The sequence below is a fragment of the Alligator mississippiensis genome, chromosome 3 (assembly GCF_030867095.1).
Source record: "Alligator mississippiensis isolate rAllMis1 chromosome 3, rAllMis1, whole genome shotgun sequence".
NCBI lineage: Eukaryota > Metazoa > Chordata > Crocodylia > Alligatoridae > Alligator > Alligator mississippiensis.
Window position 1 is genome coordinate 89,221,489 of NC_081826.1, and position 27,347 is coordinate 89,248,835.

General features: G+C 43.1%; 1 long non-coding RNA gene across 1 annotated transcript in view; it reads left to right on the top strand.

The window, feature by feature from the left end:
* The first annotated feature begins 3,307 nt into the window (after positions 1 to 3,307).
* LOC109283807 (uncharacterized) overlaps positions 3,308 to 27,347 on the top strand; it is a 108,480-nt gene continuing 84,440 nt past the window's right edge. Inside the window, exons 1-5 of the long non-coding RNA XR_009460761.1 lie at positions 3,308 to 3,406; positions 11,744 to 11,832; positions 12,141 to 12,191; positions 13,946 to 14,114; positions 14,216 to 14,277. This is a non-coding gene — a long non-coding RNA (uncharacterized LOC109283807). The remainder of the gene's footprint in view (positions 3,407 to 11,743; positions 11,833 to 12,140; positions 12,192 to 13,945; positions 14,115 to 14,215; positions 14,278 to 27,347) is intronic.

Below are 27,347 nucleotides of genomic sequence, written 5' to 3' on the forward strand. Positions count from 1 at the left end.
TAGAGGCTTGGTGGGCAGGGCAGGACTAGGAGCTGCATATGGCTCCAGAGGAAGTACCCCATAATGTTCCTATAATATTCCTTGCATTTTTCTGTGACTAAAAACTCTGAGACCCTTAAATCTGAACCCCTTTCAGTCTGTGGGGGTAAAAGGGATGAGGCATCTATGGCTGAAGAGAGGTTGATGGCTGTGGGGGGAGAACCACACAGGAGATGCCACAGTAACCAGGTGCTCCAGGGCTGTGGCATTGGCTTTACCTGGTGGGAGCAGTGAGCTGGTTTGGGTGGTGGCCCCCTGGGCACATCAGGCAGAGCAGGTGTTGCAGCCCCGGAGCACCTGTTAGCCATGGTGCTGCCTGCTACCACCACGACAGGCTTGCTTCTCCCACTGGGCAGAGTGAGTACTGCAGCCTTGGAACATCCTGCTATACTGAAAGACTTCAACTTGGATGGAATAGTTGTGGGCCACACCTTAAAAACCTGCAGCATCCTTATAGGCTCGGCAGCGCTACGCTGGCTAGTGCTATGGAAGAAAGAGACTTGGGGGTCATCAGTGACCACAAGATGAACATGAGCCTGCAATGTGATGCTGTGGCTAGTAAAGCAACCAAAACACTGGCTTGCATCCATAGATGCTTCTCAAGCAAATCCCAGGACGCCATTCTCCCCTTGTACTCGGCCTTGGTGAGGCCGCAGCTGGAATGCTGCGTCCAGTGTTGGGCCCCACAATTCAAAAAGGATGTGGAGAAGCTTGAGAGAGTCCAGAGAAGAGCCACGCGCATGATCAGAGGTCAGGGAAGCAGACCCTATGATGACAGGGTGAGAGCCCTGGGGCTCTTTAGCCTGGAAAAGCGCAGGCTCAGGGGTGATCTGATGGCCACCTATAAGTTTATCAGGGGTGACCACCAGTATCTGGGGGAATGTTTGTTCACCAGAGCGCCCCAAGGGATGACGACCAGGTTGAATGGTCATAAACTACTTCAAGACCATTTCAGGCTGGACATAAGGAAGAATTTCTTTACTGTCCGAGCCCCCAAGGTCTGGAACAGCCTGCCACTGGAGGTGGTTCAAGCGCCTTCATTGAACACCTTCAAGAGCAAACTGGATGCTTATCTTGCTGGGATCCTATGACCCCAGCTGACTTCCTGCCCTTTGGGCAGGGGGCTGGACTCGATGATCTTCCGAGGTCCCTTCCAGCCCTAATGTCTATGAAATCTATGAAATGAAACAGCAAAAGAACAGAGGCAGTTGAAGCCAGCGAACTCAGCAGCAGGCGGACAGAAAGAGAAGTGCTTAGTGAAAAGCAAGTCAAACAGATGGTCTTTTGTGGGTGGGATTGCTAAATAAAGGCTGAAAGTCAAATAAGAGAGTCAAATAAGAGGAATTAAGAGATATTCAATTAAAAGGCTAGGGGGTAATCAATGTGGAATCTAATTTCATTGAGGACGAATAAAGGACAGAGTATAACAGGCATTTGCTACACCCTTGGTGGCCCTGGCACCCAAGGTGGGGGTAGCAGTGGCTGGGTTGGTAGTGGCAGCGGCCCCCCAAAATCAGCACCTAGGGATGGTGCCCCAGTTGCCCACCCCAAGTTATAGTACTGGTGAAGAATATTGGGAAGAGAGGTAGAGAGAGTCAGGGATTGAAACCAGAGAGGAAAATTGTCTAAACTTGTTAGAGACAGAGAAAGTGCAAGGCTGGTAAATTGGCTGGAAGGTTTTTTGTGGTTTTTTTGAAAGTGGGGCTGCAATTTGTGATACATCTGCTGATAATGAGTGACCTTTGGACTGTCCAGTAACTGTGGGTCACATTATAATGTTAGGTTAACATTACCCATTAGCATCCTATGTTTGCTTCTAAAATCCAAAATGGTCATACATAATACATTAAAGTGTTTTCCTATGGGCGTACATTAACATCCTTCCCAGAATGCAGCCTTCTTAATGCAGTGTCTACAATATATTTGTTTATATCCATAGGCTACTTCCTACTTGAAAATACTGAGATTACTGAATAATGTTCTAACTTAAGTCATTAGTATATGACTAGGAAATCACAAAGGAGTTTCTAAATCAATAGTTGCTATGCATTAATACATGAAAATGCCTCCTAATAGAAACCCTAAATAAAATTCTTACAAATGCAATAATAATGAGGATGAATTTTAAATCAGAAATAGAAGTCTCTCATATTTCTTTATTTGTTTCTGTACTTGTTTTTTTGTACTAGTAAAACAAATGCAAAATATCCCACTCAGTCCATAATGTTAATTTAAGGTGGATTTAGCTGGCAAGGAGTGGGGTCAGGCTTGTTTGCTAGCGTTTGGGACTTGCTGTTGCAAGGTGCTGAACATGAGCCAAACCCTGATCTACCATGTTCTTAGCATAAGTTCAATTTCAGCTCTTACGATATGCTACCCAAGTAACTGAGTCCTGAAAAACTATTGGATGCTACAGAACGATTCTCTGCACACTTGTGTAACCCGTGCTGGCATGCTAGGCCAGTTGATGTGTCAGATTTTGGATCCTCAGAGTGCCAGTAGCCCTGAGAACCCCACTCAGGCAGATCTGCAGACTGAGGTGTCCCATGGAGAAGTGTGTTTCTCACCCTCACTGCCCAGGAATTTACTCTGAACCCAATGAACACATTGGTTTCTTTATTATGTAAAACTATATACAGAAAAGAAATGAATAAGAAAAAGAAGAAGATATATATATAATAACAATAGTTAAAAATAAAACCTACAATTTGAATAAGATTTACAATTGCAACATTAGGTGAATAATTCCAACACACTGGGTGGTCCCACTTGCAGCAAACAACCTCAATAATTACATTCACCTCATTGTAACCCTTTAAAACAGTTCCCCCCCATAACCCAGGCTTATTTCCCTCAGGTTACAATCCCTTTCCCATAACAATAAGTGGCAACACAGCTTTAACTATGATCCACTACTAGGTGGTGGAGGTAAAGCTTCTGTTGCTCCGGGGAAAGTGGACTTCTTGGTCTTTCTTGGTAACTCAGCAAAACAAGTCTCCGATCAACCACTGCAAGTAATAGACTTCTTTTCTTTAGTTTCCTTCTGAAAAATACACCTCCTACAAACACTAGGAAATAAGTATCTCCTCACATACTGTTGCAGGGCAACAAGGCATGCCTGCTCCTTTAAGGGCAGAAGCCACTTGGCTAGAGAGCTCCACAGCTGCAGGTTGCATTGGCAGCAGGCTAATGAGGGAATTAGCTGGCTCCTGTACCTGGTCAGCTGACCAGAAGGACGCAGGGCCCTGGGTGCACATAAGTCCCAGGGCTGGGGCTCACAAGGGTAAGGTCTCTGGCAGCTGCCAGGGGAAGGAGCTCTTGCAGGAAAGAACTACTCAGAGATGTTTGGTTGCCTGATCTGCTGCTTGTAAGTGTAATAGGGTTCCAGGAGTTTATAAGATATGCAGGGCTAGGAGGCACTCAATATTTGGAGAGAAGTTTGTTTTCTTAAAGAGACAGTGTGTGGCCTTCAGCATTATTATTATGTTATAGCCCAGGGGCTCTCATTTATGTTGTTATTTGCACCAGTGGACAGGGATGAGGGTAATAGGGGAGGAGGAGGCCCCATTGGGGCACACTATTGTGTAGAGGCCCAGTGCCAGAGGGGAGCTGTGACAGGGGCCAGAGCCCAGCGACAACAGGCAGCCAAGTTAGGCCAAGACATTATCAGGGAGATAATATTCATACACCACCTGTGAGGCATAGGGTGTGGTAAAGGGGAGGTTTTGCAGCCACACATGTAGCCCATAAGGCTTGGGGTGTTCCATGGGGATTCAACTTAAAGTGGGACCCAGCAAGGGGTCAAAGAACTCACAGGGTTTCATGGGGTCCAACAGAACTGTGACTGTGCAGAAACTTGGTGGCAGCCTCCCTATTAATTTATACCAACACCATGTGGCAGATAAGAAAAGAAGGGGCAGAACTGACATGGTCACGGAGTCCTAGGGGCATCACAGCCATCCCTGGGGAACCCACACCATGACACACACGCATGCAGGTTTGGGATTCTTACAGCCCACTCCCTCTCTGCACTGTCTCTTTCTCCCAGCATCTCCATGTGCAGACAGTGGATTGCCTCTGCAGGTCTCTGTTTCTGCAGTATGAGCCTTTCCAGCTCAAACAGAGGGCTTCCCTCCACAGGTCTCTGACCAGGCAGCTGCTCCCAGCCAGCCAACCAATCCCTCCCCACTCATTCCCTGGGTACCTGTGTTCCTGATTGCACAACTCTGACCCAGGTGGGGAATCGGCTTCTCCTGGGATGTCTCCGGCTCTCCTCCATCCTGATGTCTGCTCCCTGGCAAGCTTCAGCTCTTCCCTCTGCATGGGGTGGGGATTGGGGAGGGAAAGAGGGGGCTGAGTCTCTGCCCCTCTCTCCAGGCTGGTGTTGCTTTCCTCCAACTTCTGGTTTGTTTTTTTTCTCCCTCCCTCAGCTCTTTATAGTTCAATAGCAGCCAATCGGAGCCCTCGGTTTGCAATGGGGGGATCTGGTCACACTTCAAATGTTCCAATAAAAAGCATGCACTGGGTACTGCATACCCTCCTGCCTGGAAAACCTATTGCACCCTCTGCAAAATTTTTGCTGCCTTTCTTGCAAAGTTCTTAGGCACAGCTCCCCCACTCAACTTGCAGCCAAGTGAGCCTTTGCAGCTGTTACACCTAGGCTACACTATTGGTGGCGTTGAATTTATGTGGAGTTTTGTCCGTGTTCTTTTGACAAACTATGCAGTATAACTGTCACTAGTACGTATTCTCTAATCACCTGATGTGTTCTTGGCATTGTCACCCCTTCTCAAGAGCTAACTGTCAGATATATTAGAATTGTAACTGAAATTGATTGCTTTGATGTTTTCTCCTTGTGATTTCTCAGGAGCATTAGCTAGAAGGTCTTGAGGTTCTATTCATATTTACAAGAAGTCTGTTTTACACCACCCTGCTACCACAAGTGTCCTTTAAGTGGGCATAAATCATATTTACACTCATTTATAGGCCCCCTTACACCAATGGTATTGCATAGAGTAGAGTGCGCATGATGAACCTTTAGGTCTTTGGGGGATCACAAAGTGTAAAGTCTCAGAACTTCACGTGTTTTATTGTCTGAATTTTTAGTTATGGTTTGGAGCTAAAAGGCTTTAAATAACTTCTCACTGTAAGACTCCTTTGAGGGTCTTTGTGTCCTGGGTCTCTCTTGTGTTGTATTAACTCTAAGACACTGGGGAGGGCTTTCTTAGTGCTAGGTTCATGACTGGGCAACCTGCTTACTCAGGCAATTCAGGGGAGCCAGAGTGTAGCATGCCTCAGGACAACAATTCAAGACTTATTTCTTCATTCAAACCTCTGACACAGAATCAATTGGAATAGTGCATACAGAAGCGTTTCTTTCTTAGCATGTAGAATATTAGTATTTGTTATTGCATCTTATTTGAAAACACTTCTGGCTCTTAAACAACTGATAGCAAATATATGATGCTCAGATGCCAAGCCAATGATGCATATCTCTAAATGCAATACTCTGGTTTACTCCTTTAACACTTTGTTCTGTGAATTGTGCATGAAATGTATGGCATCATGGTTTGCTCTGAAACGTATCGGGAAAATATGTTTAGATCTGTAGACATTTTAGTGGCTGTTTATTACATTCACCATAGTCTCAGTGTTATCTTGTGCTTCCCCTTCTATTTACTCAATCCACTCATTGCATCTTAAACATGTGACTAATGGTAAGTTCTATATTTTTGTTATACTGTGCCTACAATCTATGACAATAAGAACATGGCTTTTGATTGTTCAAAGGGAAAATGTATCTTATTACTTGAACAGTTGGACCAGGTTTCATATGACTCATCATCATGAGCAGGAATTTGGCAGAATCTGGACCATACATTCTAAACTCCCTGGCTTAGGAACTGTTTCCTATTTTAGCTTAGAGATGGGGGTTTACTACCTAATCTTAATTCAGGTATGGAAGGTTTTGTGAGATCTGTGAAAAAGCCAGACAAAGCTGAATGGCACAAGAACTACTCCATTTCCACTTCCCTTGGTGGAGGTAAGAGAGAAACAAGGCTGAAAATGCTGGGGAAGAGCTAGCAGACACATGGCTCAATAACCCATACATAGGTCAGCACAGTGATCAGTTTTGCAGTGGTGATGTTGGGGAAAAGGGACCCCATAAATAGAACAGTACCATGGTGTGCAGATATAAATTCTTAGTTTAGGCTACCTATACATGCGCTAGGAGGTGGGGAGGGGCAGGAGGTAATTAGAGCAGTTCCTGGACACGGCTCAATGTCGCATGTCGCATGAAACACCTTCTATGTTTCAAAATGGCCACGGGGGCATTTTTACTAAAGCTCATTCGAGTTGTATCTATTGCATTAGAGCATATCTATAGGCAGCATTAGTTTTTAAGAGCCAACCAATTTCTTAGTGATGAATCACTAACCTTAGTTTGTTTCTATAGGTAAACAGAATAACTGCAAAGTTCTCCTTTCTACAACTTCTGTAATAAGAAAATATTATGTAGACTGGTTTCTGAGTATAATCTAAGGATGGAATAATGCCATTTCCTATTTATTTTTTGCTAGTATGCAAACACTAGAACAGAAATTAGGAGAGAGATTTGTATCTGTGATTCCTATGCAGTATTTTAAAATTTGTTTCTAAAAAAGCCTTTATCCTCTCTGTATGACACTCATTTTTGACAGAATTTCATTTTACATTTTTAATAGAACCTTGTGGGTATGCCTGAGGGATGGGTGAATTGACCTGAATTTTTCTCTAAAACCTGGTAACCTGATCCAAACTGTTTATGAAAAAGATCAGTTCATTTTTATTTTTCCACTGACTGTGTGAGGTAGAAGATGGCAACTGTCACATGATATTCCCTTTTAAATGTTTTGGAATAACCAATGCCATCAGCATGGGGACTAAATGCCAATCAATGGCCAAGTCATAGAAAAAGCAACTTAAGTAACAATCTTCATCAATGGCCAACTGCCTGCATTCTGAGAGAGAGAATTGTGTCGGAAGAATTGAAGTTCTAGTGATATTCACACATTATTAGTGTTGGTTATGTTTGTCTTCTAAGAGCCCACAATATCAGGTATGGTCTCTACACACACAGACAATTATAGATATACACACAAACTTTAGTAGTTAAAGCTCTAGCCTTGGACTTGGAAAACGTGGGCTTAAATTCTGGTTGCATCTCACACTCTCCCTCTGATCTAAGGTAGTCTCCAAGGTACGTAAGGCCACATCTACCCAATAAACTTACTGCGCCCAGCAGTAGTGCCCTCAGACATGTTGTTGTGTACATCCATGTGGGCTACCTCCTTAACTGGAAACAGTGTAATTGCATTCAGGTTGGCTATTAGAATTGCTAATTAGTCCACACTGGGTGCATCTACATATTCATTTTATGTAGTTATTGTGGATTAAGTTTTAGTACTTGGGCAACCAAGTACTAAATCAATGCATAGTAACTGGTGGTACTGTGCTGGCACATGGGTTTTTACAGATGCTAACTGCGCCATAGCTTACTACTGCACAGTAGTGTATTAGCACGGGTTTTGCCCAGCATGCTATTGCTCAGTGTTATTAGACTACTGCACAGTTAGCATTTCACATAAGCATTTCTGCTACTGCACAGTTAGCATTTCTCAGTGCCAAGTGGATGTGCCTGCTTCTGGCAGCCAGCCCAGAGCGGTGTGGTGTGTTTGAGGATGCCATTGCTGGACAACGGTAAGTTTACTGTATGGCCCTGGGTAATATGCCTTTCTGTCATTTAAATCAGTAGGAGTTAGGTGCTTAAATACCTTTTGAGGATCTGGTCCCTAATCTCTTTCTGCTTCATTTTCCTGTCCATAGAATGGGCATAATTGCTTTTCCTACTTTACTGGGGTCTTATTGGGATGAATATATAACAGACTGTGATGTATTCAGATACCCTAGTAATTGGAAGTGAATATATAAATAAGACAGAATTACGTTTAAATGATAACATAATAAAGAAATTTACGAGGACATTACTATCATAAAAAGTAATAAAATAAGCCAGGTATAGATATCCTTTCTATAGATTTTGATATTTATATATCATATTAAAATGCTCTAGGCAGGCTAACTAACATATTTAAAAAGAAAAGCACATAGGAAATGCTTTGCTAAAATTGACTACAAGAGCAGCACATCTTTTCCTTGCCCTAACACACACCATTTGATCATCAGTTGTGTCCTATGTAGATTAAAACCCACCTTACAGTTTCCTATCAGACAAAACCTTCAGCTTTCTTTGTCAAAGCTAATGTCAATGTAATTGTAATGTGAGACTTCAGTAATAATTAGCAGCCTAATACATAGGTTAAAAGTCTAACAAGCCCATATTTGTTCCTATGACTATCTTCTTTGAATTCAAGGACAGAGGTGACCCGAGCAGGGTGCAAGGCCCAGGGCAAATCAGCCCATGTGGGGCCCTGCCACCACTCCGCCTGGCTCCATGCTGCTGCTGCTCTGTCCAGCTCTGTGGAGCCTGCCAAAGCGTGGGGCCTGGGGCAGTTGCCCTGATTCGCTCCCCCTTAGGGATGGCCCTGTTCAAGGACTGCCATGTGGAAGTACACAGGAACATTTAGTTTTCTGGGTGCAATTCAAGGTGCTGGCTTTGACTGATATGACCCTAAATGGTTTGGGTCTTTCTGCTTACAGACATTAAAAAAATCCATAAACCACTCTTTACTTCAACATGGTTCTGCGGCATCTGTATAGATCGGGCACTTTAGCAGGGATTTTTGTCAATTTTAGCTAAGATGATTCAACCAGCTATTAGATAAAAGCACCAAAAAAGCTCCCTAAAGCATCCGATCTTTACAGATGTTGGGTGAATTGGGTCCAAATAAGGTGCTGCTGCTTCTGGGCATGCACAGGGCTTGGTGTAGGAATGCACAGTTGGGGTAAAGTGTTGTTTTTTGTATTTTTTGTTAAAGTCTTCAAGCAGCACATGTGTTCCCAAGGGACTGCTTTTTCTTTATGTCCCATGCCTATCAGTAAGGTCAGCTGAGTGCATCCTCCTTGAAGTACCATCAACATGCCAAGTCTACTTGGTGAAAATGTATGAGAGGTCCCTTTTAGCAGTCACTCCTCAGCATTGCAACTTCCTCCCTCTTGCGGCTCACCAGAGTCCAAACCTAGACATCTTTTGGGAATGTAAGGCCTTCTTACTTGGGCTGGCATTTAACACACAGATATAGGCTGAGCTATTGTTTTGGAGGGGATCTCTGTTTTTATGTTGATAGTCTAGTTTCCTTTTAAGTTGTTTTGTCCTCTTGTTGTTCTCCTGTTTTATAAGTTACTCCATTCTCTTATTGCAAACTGCCCTGAGCCTTTGTTGGGATGGGCAGCATATAAATTGAATAAATACATATACTTATGTAACCGGTGTTGGCACACTGAGGCTGGGTGATGTACTGGATTTTGGCCAGATCCATAGGCAGACTACTGACTGAGGTGTCCCATGGAGAGATGTGTCCCTCACCCTCACTGTCCAGGAATTCACTCTGAACCCGACGAACACATTTATTATTTGTTATACACAACCCATTTTTATACAGAACAATAAATAAACAAAATAAACAAAAATATAATAACAATAGTTAATAATAAAACTAACGATTTAGATAAAATTTACACCTACAAAATTAGGTGGATAATTCCAGCACACTGGGTGGTCCCACTTCCGTAACCCAATTGATTTCCTTCTGGTAATAATCCACTTTCCATAACACTAAATAGCAACACAGCTATAACTATGATCCACCACTAGATGGAGGTGAGGCTTCTGCTGCTTCAGGGAAAATGGGCTCCTTTAATCATTCCTGGTAACACAGCAAAACAGGCTTTGAACAGCTGCTGCAGGCAATAGGGTCTATTCATTTCCTTTACTGGCAGATTATTCCTTAAGCAGTTTCCTTCTGAAAATACACTTCCTGCAAACATTAGTGATTAGGTGTCCCCTCACTAGGGTGGCTATCATAGATGACATTCCAGTTTTCTGCTACTCTGTTCTCTATTGATATGAAACCAGAAGCCATAGATATAAAGGCATCTGGTTTCATATCAATAGAGGACAGAGGACAACTGGACTGTCTTTCTATGATGGCCACCCTACCCCTCACACACACGCTGGTTCATTTCCTCTCAGCCCACTCCTTCTCAGGCCTGTCTCCCCCTCCCAGCACATCCACCCGGGGGTTTCTTTCTGCAGGTCTCTGACTGTGGCTCAAGCCTTCCCAGCTTTGTTTTCACCCCAGTGTCTCAGTCAGACACAACTTTCAGCCTGGTCATTAACCCTTTAAAGGCTTTGCTGCTTCTCCCAGCCCCAGCAAGCCTAATAGCTTCTCTTACCAACCCCTCCCCACTCTTTCCCTGGACCCTGTGTCCCTGGTTACACAGCTCCAAACCTGGTGGGTAATCAGCTTCTCATGGGATGATACATGCTCTCCCCCATACTGATGCCTGCTCCCTGGGCAAGTTTCAGCTCAGTCCCCCTGGCTTGGGCTGAATCTGTGCCCCCTCTCTCCAGGGCCGGAGTCTGCTCCTCCTTTCCCTCCTCCAAGCTTCTCTTCTTCCTTTTTTCCCCCTTTTCCCTCCCTCAGCTTTTATGGCTCAGTAGCAGCCAATCAGAGTCCCTGGTTTGCTATGTGGCCTCTGGTCACAATTTAAATGCTCCAATAAGAAGCATGCATTGTACACTGCATACCGTCCTGTCTGGTAAAGCTTATGTACGCTCTGTAAAGTTTTGCCACTGTTTTCTTGCAGAACTCTTAAGCACAGTTCACCCATTCAGCCTGCTGCCAGGCAAGCTTTTCAGCTGTTACACTTAAGTGGAAACTAAAAGTGACAACTATGGGAATCAGAAATCTTCCATTTTTTAAAAAAAGAGTCAATGAAAACTTCGGATGAAAAAAATCTTTTTCTTTCCCCCTTTGTGAAAGTTTTACAGACTGTGACATCAGCCAAGACACAATTATTTCATTACTGTTAATTAATTAGCTATGACTGGCAATGGTGCTTCCTATCATTCATGATACTATTGAAATAAAAGTGGGGTGGGGTTTGTTGTTTTTTTTTAAATTCACAGTATAGTTCACACTAGATGATATTATGGTCCAGTGGCACACTGAGAATATACTCATGCTAAAGATGATTCAGAACAGCCCTAAAGTACAAAATGAAGTCTATACCTATCCAGGAAAGTTTTAAATTTAAAGGTATACTTTAGCCCCATTGAATTCAATGGGATTTAACCATATGCCTAAGCACTCTTCCTAAATTGGGATACTGTCCTGAATTGCATTCTTAAGGTCAATTTTTCAAAAAAATCTGAAGGACATGCAAATTTTCTGAGCACATTTTGTGAGTGGCTGTATGACTGAACTGTACAATTCTGGAGGTCACTGTCTGAAAGTTGTGCCCTTTAAAGGCTAATATTTCTTATGTTTATTTGTATATTTGCAAAATGTTCTTTTACCTCCCAGGCCGTTATACTATATTGTGGGTACTCTTTCTGTATTAACTAGATTCTGTTTTATTAAATTCAGTGTTCTGCAATTATATAATGAGTGCAATGCTACTATTTAAAACATCCAGGGAAGCAATTTTTTTATTTGTGACTGAAAGGTGGCTTACATTATTAGCTTTTTTCCTTTTTTAGAGAAGACTTGCAACCTAGGGGGAAAAAACAACCTCCAAAATGTTCATAACAGAAAGTGACACGGGGAACATTCCAATCTGAATTGAAAGGTACGCCTTATTTCACACTTTTCTCTAAATGAACTGTAATTAAAAAATCTTTGTTGACAGAAGTATGGAAATAAAACCTGAAGAAACTGGTGAAATGAAAATTTTTAAGGTTTGTTCCTGATTATAACTTACAGACCTGCTCTAATTTCTGTCTCTGTCCCAGAGATACTTTGGACCTAGGGCTCAGTTTGATTTCTGAGCTTTGAGGAGAGTAAATAATTCACTTGAATATAGGCCTCCAGGTTTCTTTGTTTCTCTTGATATCCATACTGCTATAACTAAAGAAAATATCTCCTGCTCTGTTTTAGGTGTGCATAGCAGTAAAGAAACCTCAAAGGCCTAGACAGAGCTCTTGGCAGGTAAAAGCTTTTCAATTTATTCCTAAAATCTGTGGAAGTTTATGTTTTGTAGGACTATTCCCAATAAATACAAGTAGGCCAGGGACAGAAGTTGCGCATAAACAGGTTTAAGCGATCAGAAATTGGTTTAAACCTGTAACAGAATGCAAGTTCAGTGCACATAAACCAGTTTCAAAATTGCTGAAACCAGTTTGAGAGAAACCTGGTTGTATGTAGTATCAGACTTAACTGCTTATGCTTAAACCTGTTTATGGAACTTCTATTCCAGACCCCTTCCTGGTTTAAATTAAACCAGAGTCCCCCAGCATTCTGGCATGCTCTGCAGCCCTGGGCAGGGCTGTGCTCTCTGCTCCAGCGGAGCAGGACTGGCCCCACCCCTCTGCTCCCTAGCTAGAGGAGGGGCAGGCAGAGGTGGGGGCATAGCCAGAGGCTACCCCCCCTCCCAAAGGGAAGGGGGCAAGGAAGAGGTTTATTTCCCCCCTCCCTCCCCTGTCCTACCAGAATGGAACTGCCAGGCATTTCTCCTCTCACTGCTCCAGTGGCAGGGGCATGGCCAGCCCCTGTAGTAGCCTCAAATGAACTGCCAGGAAGGGGGTTTAATTCTCCAGTCCCTGTCCCACTGGCACGGACCCAGGCTGGGGTCTATCTGGTGCTTCCCCCTCACTTCAGCAGGGGCAGGGGTGTGGCTAGACACTGGCCAGCATGGTCCCCTGAAGCAAAGGGGCAAGGAGAGGGTTTATTTCCCTCTCTGCCCCTGGGGGACCACAGTAGGGGTCTGCCAGCCCTGACCACCACCCCCAATCACTCCCTCCTTGGGGTGAGCAGTGGGATAAGCCCCCTCCTTGCCTCCTCCATGAAACTCTGAAATAGCCCCCCTCTGTGCCCCCTTACCTAAGGGGGCCACGCTGGCTGGCCTCTGGCTGTGCCCCTGCCCCTGCCCCTGCCCCTGGAGTGGTGAGGGGGCAGGGACCTTGACAGGGGCAGCTGCCCCTCTCATTGTTTCCTGGGACCACAAGCCTTTTCCCAATGGGTGGGGGAGGGGCTATGCTGCGGGCAGGAGCAGAGCAGGGTGGCACAGTGTGTGGCAGCTCTGACTGTGTGGGGTGAGTGGTAGTGTGCTGTGGCTGGGATTGGGGTGCTCGGGTCCAGACTGGTGGGACAGAGAGGTGGGTATTAAACCCACTCCCTGGCCAATTCACTTGAGGTTACTGCTGGGGCTGACCATGCCCCCTCCCGTCACAGCTTGTCTGCAGCCAAGGGCTGCTCTAGCACCCCCTGGCTTTGAGCCTGAGCCACTGTAGGCATGTGCCCACATTTCCTGAGTGAAAAGGGAATGCCAATTCACTTGCAAATTGGTTCAATCTAGGCAGGTTAGACTAGCTTGCACAGATTGAATCAATTCAGGCTCTGGCTTTTTGAATGTCTGTCCCTAGCTGTAATGGTATTAGGGAATGCCCAGGGACTGAGCTGAGTTCCTTTGTATTTTATGTAGCCTCTGGTTTTCAAATGTGTCCTGAACTTCAACCCAGTGAATTGTGACCTCAAGGGGGTTCTTCATATGTTTAAAGTTAGACATGGGTGTAAATATTTTGCTGAGGCAAAACTTTGCTTATTTGCAAGTGGTGAGTTCGCACCAAATGTAGAATGTAGCCATGTCACCAGTATAGCATTTTAGAATGTTTTAGTCAATTTGCAAGTGGGCCAATTATTGTTTTGTTTTGTTTTGTTTTCCTTTTAATGCTGAACTTCTTAAGAGAATTATTTGAGTTGGACCCGCCCTGCAAAGTGTGAATTCAGGAATAGATACAACTCTGAGGACATTTAGCAGCTTCAGGGAAGAAATTTCTCATTTGGATTCATCTCTGCTAGTTAAACATTACAGACATCTGGCTGAACCTGAAGCAGTTTTGTTGTGCTGTTCTGGTAATGAAGAGACCCAGTGGACTCTCCTCTCCAGTCTGAATTAATTCTTGTGGTTCCTGGTGCAGACTACAATCTAGTTTCCTCCTATTTTTGTCTTTCAGCTGGTAGAGTCACTGCCGCAACTACATCTGCTGCTGCTACTGGCTTGCCTACAGTCTCTGAGGTAAACATAGGATCAAAAATATATGCTCCACCACAGGAGGGAAGAAACTTAATTTTGTGCCTCAGGAAAGATTGCTGCAGGATGTCACCAAATATTACAGTCTCTTCTATGGAGTAGGAGCATTGAAAGGGCAACTTGAGTGTGGAGCATGACTGCTGACAGTTCTCTTGGGTGGCTACTATAAAAGATAGGGAAGTATTAAAATGCAGCAACTAGGATAAGTGTTATAGAGGAAGACTGCAGGAAAGAAAGCCTGCTTACCTGTGCTAAATACCTGTGAGTGATTCTACATAAAGGAATGGTTGAAGGAACACAGGCCGCTCAAGCCAGGTAAATGTGTGCTAAGAAGGAGATTTCCTACTGGCCAGGATTTAGAAAAAAGATAATTTCCAAAAGACCAAAAAGTGTCACCGGACTCAAATAGCCACTGCATATTGATCCTTGCAGCGGCATTGCACATGTAGACTTCACAGCCCTAAAAAAATACTAAGCGGCATTCAAGCAAGCTTAAAATTTAAACAGAAAAATGGAGAGAAAGAAGGCTGCTATTTGTTCTCCACTTCTGCTGCCAGTGTAACCTAAAAGGAGCTGCCCACAGGAGAATATCTTCAAGGGAAATCTCCCATTCTGGGGAGGGGAATGTAATGAGATCAGACAGCAACAGTTTCACAGGTTCAATGGTGGGATGTAGGGCCTGGTTTAGATCATGATTTCACATTTTTCATGAAAATCACAAAATTAAGTGACTTCCCCAACTATCATAAAAAGCCTAGCAGTCTAGGGGAGGGGGGAAAGGGTTGCAAAAGGAACAGGGGGAAGAAAGATCTTAGGGATGGGTAGGGAAGGTGTTGTTTGTTCCTCCAGTGAAAAAACTGGGGCACTGGGGGCTGGAAGGGGGGGAAAAACACAAGCATGGGAGCAAACAACACATCCCCTACCGGGTGCAAGGGCCATTTGCCAATGGGAGTGCAGTGCCTTTGGATCCAGGGCTGGGACTGGAGCCATGGGCTGGGGGTGGGGCAGGCTGCAGACTGGCTTCCCACATGGGGGCTGTGATGGGGCTGGCCCAACCCCAGACCACGTGACCAAGGGTCACACAGGTAATTGCAAGCCTATGCTGCTGCAGTTAAACCTGCCCCTAAACCTTGCCCCTCAGCCAGTGAGGGGGCATGGGGGGGGAGGAGGTGCCACGATCTGGGTGTGAAAATGGTGGCACCTGTCACCATAAGGCTGCGATATTAGCAAAATGGGCCTATGATTTAAACCAGGCCCTAGTGGGATGATGCATATTCCCCTCTCCAGTCCTTGTCCTTCTCTTCTCCTGACTTGCCCATTCATGTTCTTCTTTTTTACAAGCCAGGGTAGAAGGCACCGGAGGATCAATCAAGCCCTCTGTTTTCAGGTCTCTGGGGCTAATCTGGATCCACAGTTTTAGAACTGAAGCATAATTTGGCTCAGACTATTTAGCATGTTTATATGTATGGCAGCTGCTGCTGCCGAATTTCTATGAACACCCTACATGTTAGATTCATTTTATTAGTAAGGAACTCATGTAAATCTAATGTAGAACAAAACATGGATGGGTGCTCAGGGGCAGAACAAAGCGAACTCTTAATTCAGGAGTCTGTTTTCTATTATGCAAGAAAGATTTAGCAAATGCAAAGCTGACTGTCAAGCTTTGTTCTATAATGAAAGTGGCACATCCACCTTAGTTCACCTAGAAAGTCTAGTCTGCCTAGCGACTTGCACTGTCAGAACTTCAGCTAGTGAAAATCAGCTTATTGATTTACCACTGTTGAGGACCTTGCCCTTTTTCTCTTTGCTTGCAGATCATTCAGTGCTTGAAGTGTCATTTCCCTTAGATTCTATTAGACTCAAATGTACTGACACAGTAAAATGACAATACCTCTTTAAAGCATGAAAAACCAACATTAACATTTTAGGAAAGCCTTGAAGACTGCATTCAGTAGATTGATTCAAATCTATGTCAGGGATTAATGGGTCATACTCCACCGAATTTCACCATATGTTGTAATTCTGAAGTTGTGCTGGAGCTTTGTTGCTTAATGGCTGCAATGATTTTTTTTTTTTTTAATGTGTGGAGTGGTGGTGTGCATATGTAGGTATGTGTGTTGTGTGGTCTGGGCCAGGCGATCGGTAAGGGGCGGGAGCTGGGCTTGCCATTTCTTAGGTCCGGTGCTTCAATTGGGACACCCGGAATGTGTGTGAGGAAGTGGAACTTGGTATGGCCAAAATGCATTTTTTTTTCTTTTTCTATTTTGGGCCAACTGAGACCCTTGAGGCCTGAGCAGTGAGGCTTGCATGGTATCTCTGGGGCTGGGAATCCTGCTAGCAGGGAAGAGGGGGATGTCTGTGGCTGCCTGTGACCTCTTCTTGCGGGACAGAGAGCCCTTCATCAGAGAGGTGTTTGTTTTTTTGTTTTTTGTTTTTTATTATAAGAACCATACATTCCTCAGATGTTAAATGCCCTCAGCTGGTAAATGCTGTGAAGTCTTGTAGCTATAATTGTTGAATATCTTGGAATGATTGCAAGACATTTTAACTTAATTTGCTACAAAACGGATCATGCTGATTGTGATGATACTGGAAAGAGCATTTCCTAGTGGATCTTAAAAAATGATAACAATGGGCATCTTAAAAATGATAATGATTTGTGATGAAAAGGGACCTACATTTCTGATTAGAGCAGACTTTCCTAGGTTTACAGAAATTTGCCTTTTTACTTAGTGTATATCTATAGCATTTCATGACACTCCACCGCCCAGAGGTATACCTTGCCAGAACCTGTTGCATGTGCCAAACCTGCATGTGCCAAACCTAGAAAAGAGGCAGTGAGAAGCAACCCCAAGGGCATCCCCTGCTGCCACTCAGGAGATCTCTCTCTGGCATGTTTGAGAGTTGGGGCAGAGAGTCCCTTAGGGAGGGAGCATTGTGCAAACGGGATAGACAGACTCTTAGGCTCAGAAGTCAACAGGTCTTAGAAAAGCTAAAAGTATTTTCCCCCATTTTTTTAACAGAAAGCATTCCCCAACAACTCACTGATACCAGGCCACAATGCGTCAGCTCTTAATTTCAAGATTCTAGGATATAAAAATTGGCTTCAGGAGAACAGACTGATGGAGAGAGCATTCCAGTTTGCTTTGACAAAAATATTTGCTCTCATGAGCTGGAAGGCAAAATCCACATTTACAACTGGAATCAGCACAGCTAAGCTGATTATGGGTTGACATCAGAACAATGCAGTCAGACTCAAAAGTATATCTTTTCCTTATGTACTCTGCCTAAAGGATGTGTGGCTGAGGATGCCAAATCTGAGAGAGCTTACGTTTCCACTTTTAATCTTTACAGTGCAGTTTACCCATGTTTAAACAAGACCTGCAGTGAAAAAATTGAATGAGGAAAGGTATTTGACAGCTACAATGAATGCAGCTGAACCAGGAGATCAGCTGTGAAGCTGATTAAAGGCCCTCAGGGTAAAAGAAACAAGTGGCATCTTCAGTTCTTTTTGAATTCGGTTGAACTGTTGTGTGACTCTAGTAGCAATGAGTTTTTGGTTTTTGGGGTTTTTTTTCTACCTCTGCCTGTTGTATTGGGAAGAGACCTACACTTACTGAGCAGGGGTATTGAATTTGGGATTTGATAATGAAAATGAGACTTCTGAACAAAACCCTCCTCAGCCAGGATATGAAAATGGTGACCGGTTTAGATTTCTAATTTGTTGCTGGATATGAATTATTGTTGAAAATAATTGAAACAGGAAAGATCTTGAGTTGTATTTCTTCAAATCTGTCAGGAAGGCTGGAAAAGAAAGACTAGAGAAGATTTTACGTATGAATTGATCAGTTGAAACAGAGATGGTACAGGGAGAGAGAGGAAACATGTTAGCAACAAATACTCTTATCCTTATTCTAAAAAAAGAGGAGTGTTAGAAGAAAGTGACTCCTAATGACTGTTGGAAGGAACAATAGGACTGGAAAGGATCTGCATTCACTCCTCCAGATGAGTGTTTTTTCTAACTTGCTCTTGAAAATTTCCAGTGGTTTGAGACTCCATAACCTCTCTAGGTAATCTGTTCCAGTGATTAACCACCCTCATAGCTAGAAAGTTTTTCCTAACATCTGACTTAAATTTCCCTTGTTGCAATTTAAGACAATTACTTCTTATCCTGCCCTCTGTTGACATCAAACACAACAAATCTCATGACTAAATTGTAAACTGATTGCTACAGCTGTCTCTAAGGGCATGTGAACCGGGGTGACTGCCCCAGGTTTTGTGCTTTGGGGGGCCTGGTGGAGCGGCTGCGGCCTCTCCTGCAGGTTCCGCCTAGTACTGTTGACTCGCCACTGCCACCAGCTTTGCGTCCGGCTGCTTGCAACCTCCCTACTCCCTGCCATCACCGGCAGCTTCTTTGTGTCTGGGCCCCGCACCCTGCTAGGATCGTCTCTAGCTACAGAGCTCATCCAGGAATTCCTCTCCCATGTCTAGGATGACAAAATTGTCAGGGTTCCTCTCCAATGCCCACTGTGCAACTAAAGCAAATTCTGTCTTTGGGCACTGGATCTATTGCTTATAATGGCTAGTCTTTTTTTTTTTTTACTTTATGACAAATCCTAGTTTCCCATACAAAGCAATTTTTACAGTATGCAATACACATTTAAAATGTGAGTGTTAGCCTGAAAAGTCCATATGATTCAGAGGTACAAATGATGCCCCTTGTGTAGCAGAGTGTAGTGAGATGTGCAAAACCTATTGCTTTAGGAATACTTACACATGTTAGTATAGCTTAACCTGAGCAATGGAAGTTGCTTAGGATTAAATAGGAATGAGCCTAAAAATACTGTTCAGAGAATGAAAGAAATGCAATATAGCAATTCAAAGCAAACATCTGTTCGCACATAAATTTCCTGTTTATTGAAGTTTCTACTATATTGAAGTAAAGGTCTCAAAGTGACTGAACAAGTCAATCATTATATACCTTGTTAGTATGACAGCCCCTTGTGTATTGTTTAACTGGAAACAAAATACAAATACATGAAACTCCTGCAGTGTCTGCTTCATGGTGCATAAATCTACCATGTGTCATGTCACTTAGAATTTGATGGCAAGCTACCAAATGGCAGAAGAAAATATACACTCAGGGCTAAATTTTCATAAATGCAGTTGAAGTATGCACAAGTGTTCATAAATATATAAACAGAAGTTTTTCATTAAAGCAATTTCAGTGGTTACTGCTAGTGGGATTTTTTTATGCAAATGTGATTGCCCAGCTAGCCCTCTATTGCATATGGAAGTTACCCGATTTTCAAACTATTCTCTTTTAAACTTCCAAATACTGAAACATATAATATCCATTTCTCACTAATAAAACCTCCTTGTTCTAAGATGCTGCTATTTATATTAAGGCAGCATTTATATTAGCGTTTAAGAATGCTGGTGACAGATTGGGACCTCGTTATGGAAGGCACTGTATAAACTTAGCTACAAGGAGCTTACAATATAAGATGATGCAGATTTCTGCACTCAGTTTAGTAAAATTGCAAATTTAGGAGGAAAAAATACTTTTGCTTGAATAAGAAGACAGGTGACTTTGAAAATATGATTAGCATAGACCAGATCCTGATCTTATGAATTTCAGAGTAATTATGAAATAATTATACTACATTCAATGTAGTTACTCTGGTTTTAAATTGTAGATCAGAATATGATAATTCTGACGTCCAAGTAACCCTTTGCAAGTACAAGTACAATTAATATGATTGACCTATTCCCTAGCTATGTTTAAAGTATATACATGCCTAACTTTTAATCTTGGCATCCAGAAATATGCATCTATAAGTCTTCCTTTATTTTGGAAGTAATGATTTTAAATGGAAAAAATTATATTAAATTATGTAATTTAGTATAATTAAAAAATCATTGAGGGGAATAATTGATGTTGCATTGCTTATGAACTGAAATTTAAGCATAGATTAGAACAGACAGATAACATTTTTGATAAGAAGAACTAGTGAATTTCAAATCACGCTAGATTTTGTCAGATCCGGTTAAATTATTCTCAGTCCTTCCATTGTTACATTCCTTCAAACATCTGTTTTTATTATTTTGTTGAGCCTCTGGGGCTCTCATAACTGAAATCATGTCTAACTTTGTAAAACTGCTTTTAAAAGACAACTCTCTGTAATACTTGCGGAAAATAAAGGAAAGGGGAAAAAACAGAAAACAACAAGTAAATGGCATTATATCTTACCTCACTATTCCTCACGCTTCATACATATAGAGAGGTACAACATACTGGATTAAGAACAACATAGAAACAAAGGAATATTTAAATGTGCAACATCTGCATTAAAATGGACAAGGAATGTCACAAAATGCTTTGGGCTTATTGCCAGCAGTATGGTGATAGCTTGCTATATAAGAAAGCTGGGACTTCCAAAAAATGTGAAGAATTTAAGTGCTTATTCTCTCCTTGCATTCTATGAGAGATGGGTGTTGAACTTCCTAAGGTGCCTCACTTAGAAGAATCCCAGCCACGATTCTCACCTGAACTAGGAAGTACAGTTGGACACTTTATGCAGGATCTGGAAAAAGTAAGAATTGGGAGGGACAACATCAGGTACAACCTCTACCCTGGTAAGACAAGGGATCATGCTTCTTAGTAGTGGGAAACATCTATGCCACATTAGGGTACTGTTGGGACAGGACATTTGGGGAAGAAAAGGGGAAACGGACAGTTGATCAATTGAATATGATAATTTAGGCCTTTGCGAAATGGAATGGACAATTACAATAGTTACTCATTCCACTTCAAAGATAAATTAGCAGGGAAAAATACTGATGAAGAACACTTCCTTAATATGTAAGACTCCACTGCTTTTCACACATTTCAAGTCTTTCCACTTCAGAGTGTTTTTTAAACAACATTAAATATAAATGGAAATGGATGATAGAGTCTGACTAAAATGAGGATTTAGTATGATGAATACTTTCTGCTGCAATATGTAGTTTTTCTTGATCTGAGACATGATCATGCTCTGAATATTTATCATCAATAATTCTCTAGTAGTCAAAATATGCTAGATACAAATACAAGCCTCATACTTCTTCCAGTCATATGACCAGAACCACAAGTGACATAAAGCCAGATAGCTGTTTTGACTGATCCTATGGCCACAGAGAATGGTCTGTCTCCATCCTCTCTACAACTGACCTTTAGGTATTTGAAGACTGTTATCAAATCCCACCTCAGTCTTCCCTTGGTTCAGACTAAATAACTCTAGTTCTTTCAGCCTGAGTTTAGCCTACCAGGCCCCTAATCATTTTTGTCACTCTGTGCTGAACTCTTACCAATCTAGCCACATCCTTCATGACTTGTGGGGCCCAAAACTGGACACAGTACTCCACATGAGGCCTCACTAGTGCTGAATAGAGCAGAAGAATCGCTTTCCTTGATTTACAAGTGACAAGCCTCTTAATAAGACCCAGTATACTGTTGGCTTTTTTACAAGAGAACACTGTCGGCTCATATTCAGCCTATGGTCTACTTTAGTTCCCAGGTCCTTCTCTGAGATACTACAGCCTAGCCATTCGTGTCCCAGTCTGTATTTGTGCATGCAGTTATTCCATCCCAAGTGCAGGATTTTGGACTTCTTCTTGTTGAATCTCATCCAATTTATTGCAGACCATTTTCTAGTCTATCCAGGTCATTCTGGATCATAGCCCTCTCTACAGTGTCTGCTACTCCACCCAACTTGGTACTATCTGTAAATTTGTTAAGCATGCACTTAGTCCCATCCTCCAAATCATTAATGAATATGTTGAATAATACAGGTGCAGATCAGACCCCTGGGGAACCCCACTCACTACCTCATCCCATCTAGACAATGAGCATGATGATCCAACCAACTCTGTATCCACTTTATAGTACTTCATCTAGTCTAGATTTTCTTAGCTTGTTAATGAGAATTTCATGGGATAGTGTCAACAACCGTACTAAAGTCAAGGTGTATAATATCCACTGCTCTCCCCCACCTCCCCTGCCCCCAGAGCCTGTCACCTTCATAGAAGGAAATCAGGCTGGTCAAGCATGACTTGCTCTTTGAGAATCCATAATGGCTGTTCCTGATCACTTTGTTCTCCTCCAGGTGCTTCACATTAGATTCCTTGAGCACCTGTTCCATGATCTCTCCAGGTACTGAGGTCAGACTAATTGGTCTGTAGTTCCCCAGATCCTCCTCCTCCCTTTTCTTAAAGAGGGGCACTATATTTACCCTTTTCCAGTCATCCAGAACCTTATCCAACCTTCATGAGTTTCCCAGCTAATTCCTTCAGTGCTCTAGGTCAGTGGCATCAACTAGGCCATGGGAAACTGGACAACTGCCCCAGACTTGTTGTGGAGTGGAGAGCAAAGAAAAGTGGCTGATGTTGGAAGCTGTGCAATAACTATCACAATCACAATTGTGGTAGTAATTGGAAGTTGCTATTGCCCCTCTGTCATGGGCACCTGGCTACATCCCTACCCTGCTGCCCTAGGGTGCATCCCATCCAGCCCTGCCAACATGAATGCATCTAGTTTCTCTAAGTAATCCCTAATCTGTTCTACTTACTCTACGCTCTTTGTCTTCTTCCCTATCCCTGCTGTTGACTGCACTCATCGTCTACTAGCTGCTCCATGTGTGAAACCTGAAGTAAAAAAAGCATTAAATACTTCTTCAGCCTTCTCTGCATCATCCATAAATAGACTTCTTCTGCATTCCATAAAGGGCCTATGGCTTCTTTGGCCTTCCTCTTGCTCTTGACATACTTGTAGAATCCCTTTTTATTGCCCTTTATGTCCTTTGCCAGTTGCATCTCAAATCATGTCTTGGCCTTCTTAATTTTCTCCCTATGTACCCATGCAGTACTCATATAATCTTCTCTAGTACTATGACAATGTTTCTACATTTTATAGGTTTTCTGAGTTTCAACTCATTGAAAAGATAGCTGTCCAGCCAGACTGGCCCCCTGTTACACTTCCCATTCTTCCATCATGTTGGGATAGATGCTCTTGTGCCCTTAAAGAGCCTTCTTAAAGTATAGCTAGGTCTTCTGGATTCCTTTCCCCTTCATACTTGCCTCCCAGGAGAACCTGCCCACCAAATCCCTGAGTTTGTTATAGCCAGCTTTTCTTAAGTCCAGTGTCTTTATTCTGATGCTCCTCTTCCTTCTTTCCCTTAGGATCTTGAACTTTAACATTTGGTGGTTATTATCATCAAAGTTACCTTCCACCTTGGCATTCTTAACCAATTTCTCCCTGTTTATGAGCAGCAAATCAAGAAGTGTTCCCCCTAACCTCCCAGTTGGCCTGTCTGCCATCTCTATAAAAAAAAATCCCCAACATGCTCCTCCACTATTACCTTGATATAATAATTTGAGAGGCTTGCACAGCTCCTGTCCATGCCATTCTTTTTCTGTTTGATTGACTAATAGAAGATTTCAGTTCCCAGAGCTGTCACTTTGATTTCTCTTGCAGGTAATTCAGTTTACCCTTTTTTAACACTATACATGTTCATACTAGATCTATTTGCAGCATCTCTTCTTAAAGTAAAACCATCACAGGAACAAATGCATCTGTTTCATATATGTTCAGCCAAAAACAGACTTTTCATCCTTTTTGTTTGCTTGTGAACTGGGTGCAATCAGAAAAACAGAAAGAGAAAAGAGGTAGACTAAGTAACTGAAAATTCAAATCCCCTCTCATGGGATCCTAGGTCAGCAACACTGGCAGTACTAATTTAGCTGTCACAATCCAATGACTTCTAAAAAGGCTAAAACAATGCAATCAAAAGAAACATTTTACTACAGTGTTTCTCAAATCTGTGTTTATGCTTCTTTTTCTTCCAAATAATTTTTTATAATCACACAAATTATTTACTTACTGATCTGTTTCTGGATGCATTCTCTTACCTGTGCTAGGAAAAACTAACAGAATGTGCAAACAAATTTATATCAATCCTAATATGAAACATTAGACTCCTCCATGTATTATTGACAGAGTTATAGCTGCAAGCTAACAACAGCCCAAGAGAAGGAGAAATGACATATCCCATTACGAGGTACCTCAGACTGTTTTGTCAATTGAAGGTACCTACATATGCCATGAGAGTCAATCTCAGGTTATTTGGACTGAGGTGTCAAAGACAGCTGGATGTGAAGCTAACCATGCCATCTTTGTATGCCACTGATAACTGATCAGGGCTACACTAACCTAATGGTCCGCTAAGCTTGGGTGTATCTTTGACCTTTTTTCAAGAAAATTAGCTTCCATCTTATTTCCAGTATTCATAATCAAAGCTAACCTGAAGAGGGGATTGAGCACAAGCATGTAAAATTACCAAATGCTGGCAAATTTTCATGCCATTTTCCTATATTTCATTTCCTCCACTTTCATCTTTTCTTTTCCCAGAAATGTCACCTTTTTGCATATGTTCTCTAAGGGATCTCTGACTAGAAAAGTTCAACAGAACAACTTCATTTAATATTTTTTCTCAGGGAAGGCTATTTTTGCTTGGAAGTCAGTTCAGATGTTGACTCCAAGATGAACATGAGTTGTCAATGTGATGAAGTGATCAACAAGGCTAACTGCACTTTATCATGCATTAGCAGATGCACGATGAACAGGTCCAGGGAGGTGATGCTTCCCCTGTATGCAGCACTTGTCAGGCTGCAGTTGGAATACTATGTCCAGTTCTGGGCACCGCACTTCAAGAGGGATTAGGAGAATCTTGAGAGGGTTCAGAGGAGGGCACTCATGTGATCAGAGGCCTGTAGGCAAGGCCCTACGAGGAGAGACTGAGGGACCTAGATCTCTTCAGCCTTCTTAAGAGAAGGCTGAGAGGTTATCTTATGGCTGCCTATAAATTCATCAGGGGAGGGCAGCAAGTAATAGGAGATGCTCTATTTATTGAGGCACCCCCTGCAGTAACTAAGAACAATGGCCACAAATTGACAGATAGCAGATTTAGATTGGACATTAGGAAGAACTTCTTCATGGTAAGGGTTGCCAGAATCTGGAATGGGCTTCCAAGGCAGGTGGTGCTCTCCCCTACCCTGGGGATCTTCAAGAGGAGACTGGACAAGCAACTAGCTGGGGTCATCTGACCCCAGTGCTCTTTCCTGCCCAGGGCAGGGGGTCACACTCGACCTACTGAGGTCCCTTCTGACCCTAACATCTATGAATCTATGACAAATCTGATCAGACAATCTAGACGGAGGCATTCCACAGGTCAATGGACAGAAGGGAAGCAGTGGATTCTGGGGCAATGCAATTGGAATGAGCCTATAAAGAAGTAGCATCTGGAAAAGAGAGCCAGCCAGAGCCCAGCATTCAATGCTGAATCTAACATTGGCTACTCAGATCAGAATTGAGATTTAGCATTTGCTAGACTTGCTGGAAAGGAAGAAGGCACAAAGGAGACATCTCAAGGACTGAATAAGTATCAGTCATTCAAATGAAACTTCAAATCAAACTTTTGAGGTTTGCCAATGATTAGCTGTAACTATTAGCCTAGGTCTCAGGCACTGACATGGGGACGTGGGAGTTGCAGGGAGGCACCAGCTTGTTCCATTTTAGATGATACTTTTCATGTTGTGGAAGTTTGACCCTTTAGGAAATCTGAAACCTTCAAGGATCAGGAAATGTCTTCTGGCTATCTTATTTGAACTTAGATCATATAGTTGTAATATTTCAGTGTATATCTGAGAGTATTCATCACTAGACCCTCCTAGTGCAGATTTCCCTCACTTTATGCGGGTTCTGTATGTGCGAATTCACTCATATGCAATGACCCCTCTTATATGTTCAACAAGATATGTTCAACATCTTCATCAGCAATTTGGATGAGGGGGTAAAAAGCACCTTGTTCAAATTCGCAGATGTTACTAAGATGTGGGGAGAAGTGAGCATGCTAGAAGGGAAGGACAAGGCTGCAATTGGATCTGGACAAGTTGCAGGGGTGGGCAGATGAGAATAAGATGGGATTCAATACTGACAAGTGCAGGGTACTGCACCTAGGGAGAAAGAACAAGCAGCATACTGACAGGCTGGGGAACTCCCTTCTCATCAGCGCAGAGGTAGAACAAGATCTTGGAGTCACTATTGATTCCAAGATGAACATGGGCCACCAATGTGGGGACACAGTCAGGAAGGCTAACCGCACCTTGTCCTGCATCCATAGATGCATCACGAGCAGGTCCAAGGAGGTGATCCTCCCCCTCTATATGACACTGGTCAGGTCGCAGTTGGAGTACTGCATCCAGTTCTGGGTGTCACACTTCAGGAGGGATGTGGACAACATGGAGAGGGTCCAGAGGAGGGCCACTTGAATGATCAGGGGGCAGCAGGGCAGACCCTACGAGGAGAGGCTACGAGACCTGAACCTGTTCAGCCTCCACAAGAGAAGGCTGAGAGGGCATCTGGTGGCCATCTACAAACTGGCCAAGGGAGACCAGCAGGCTATGGGAGTTCCCCCGAGCACTACTGGGAGTAACAAGGAATAATGGCCATAAGTTGATGGAGAGTAGATTCAGGCTAGATATCAGGAGGAACTACTACACAGTCAGGGCGGCTAGGATCTGGAACCAACTTCCAAGGGAAGTGGTGCTCGCTCCTTCCCTGGGGCTCTTTAAAAGGAGGCTAGATAGACATCTAGCTGGGGTCATTTGACCCCAGCATTCTTTCCTGCCCATGGCAGGGGGTCGGACTTGATGCTTTGCTCAGGTCCCTTCCGACCCTACCAACTACGAAACTATACCAAAAATTTGTTTTATGCGAGGTAAATTCACCCTTATATGATTGGTGTGATGGAATCCTGCAGTCAGGTGCTTTGTGTGGTGCATTGTGGGAGCGACACACACCAAAATATAGTCTCCTGTGTGGATCTGCGCTCGTTATCTGCAACATGTGTTTCTGTAGTTGCTATCCCCATTATGATAGTGCCCTGTGCTTGTGTGTACTGTCTGCTGTTGGTGAGTACCAAAATTGTCTTGTAAAAGTGGTAGAAATGGGTCTG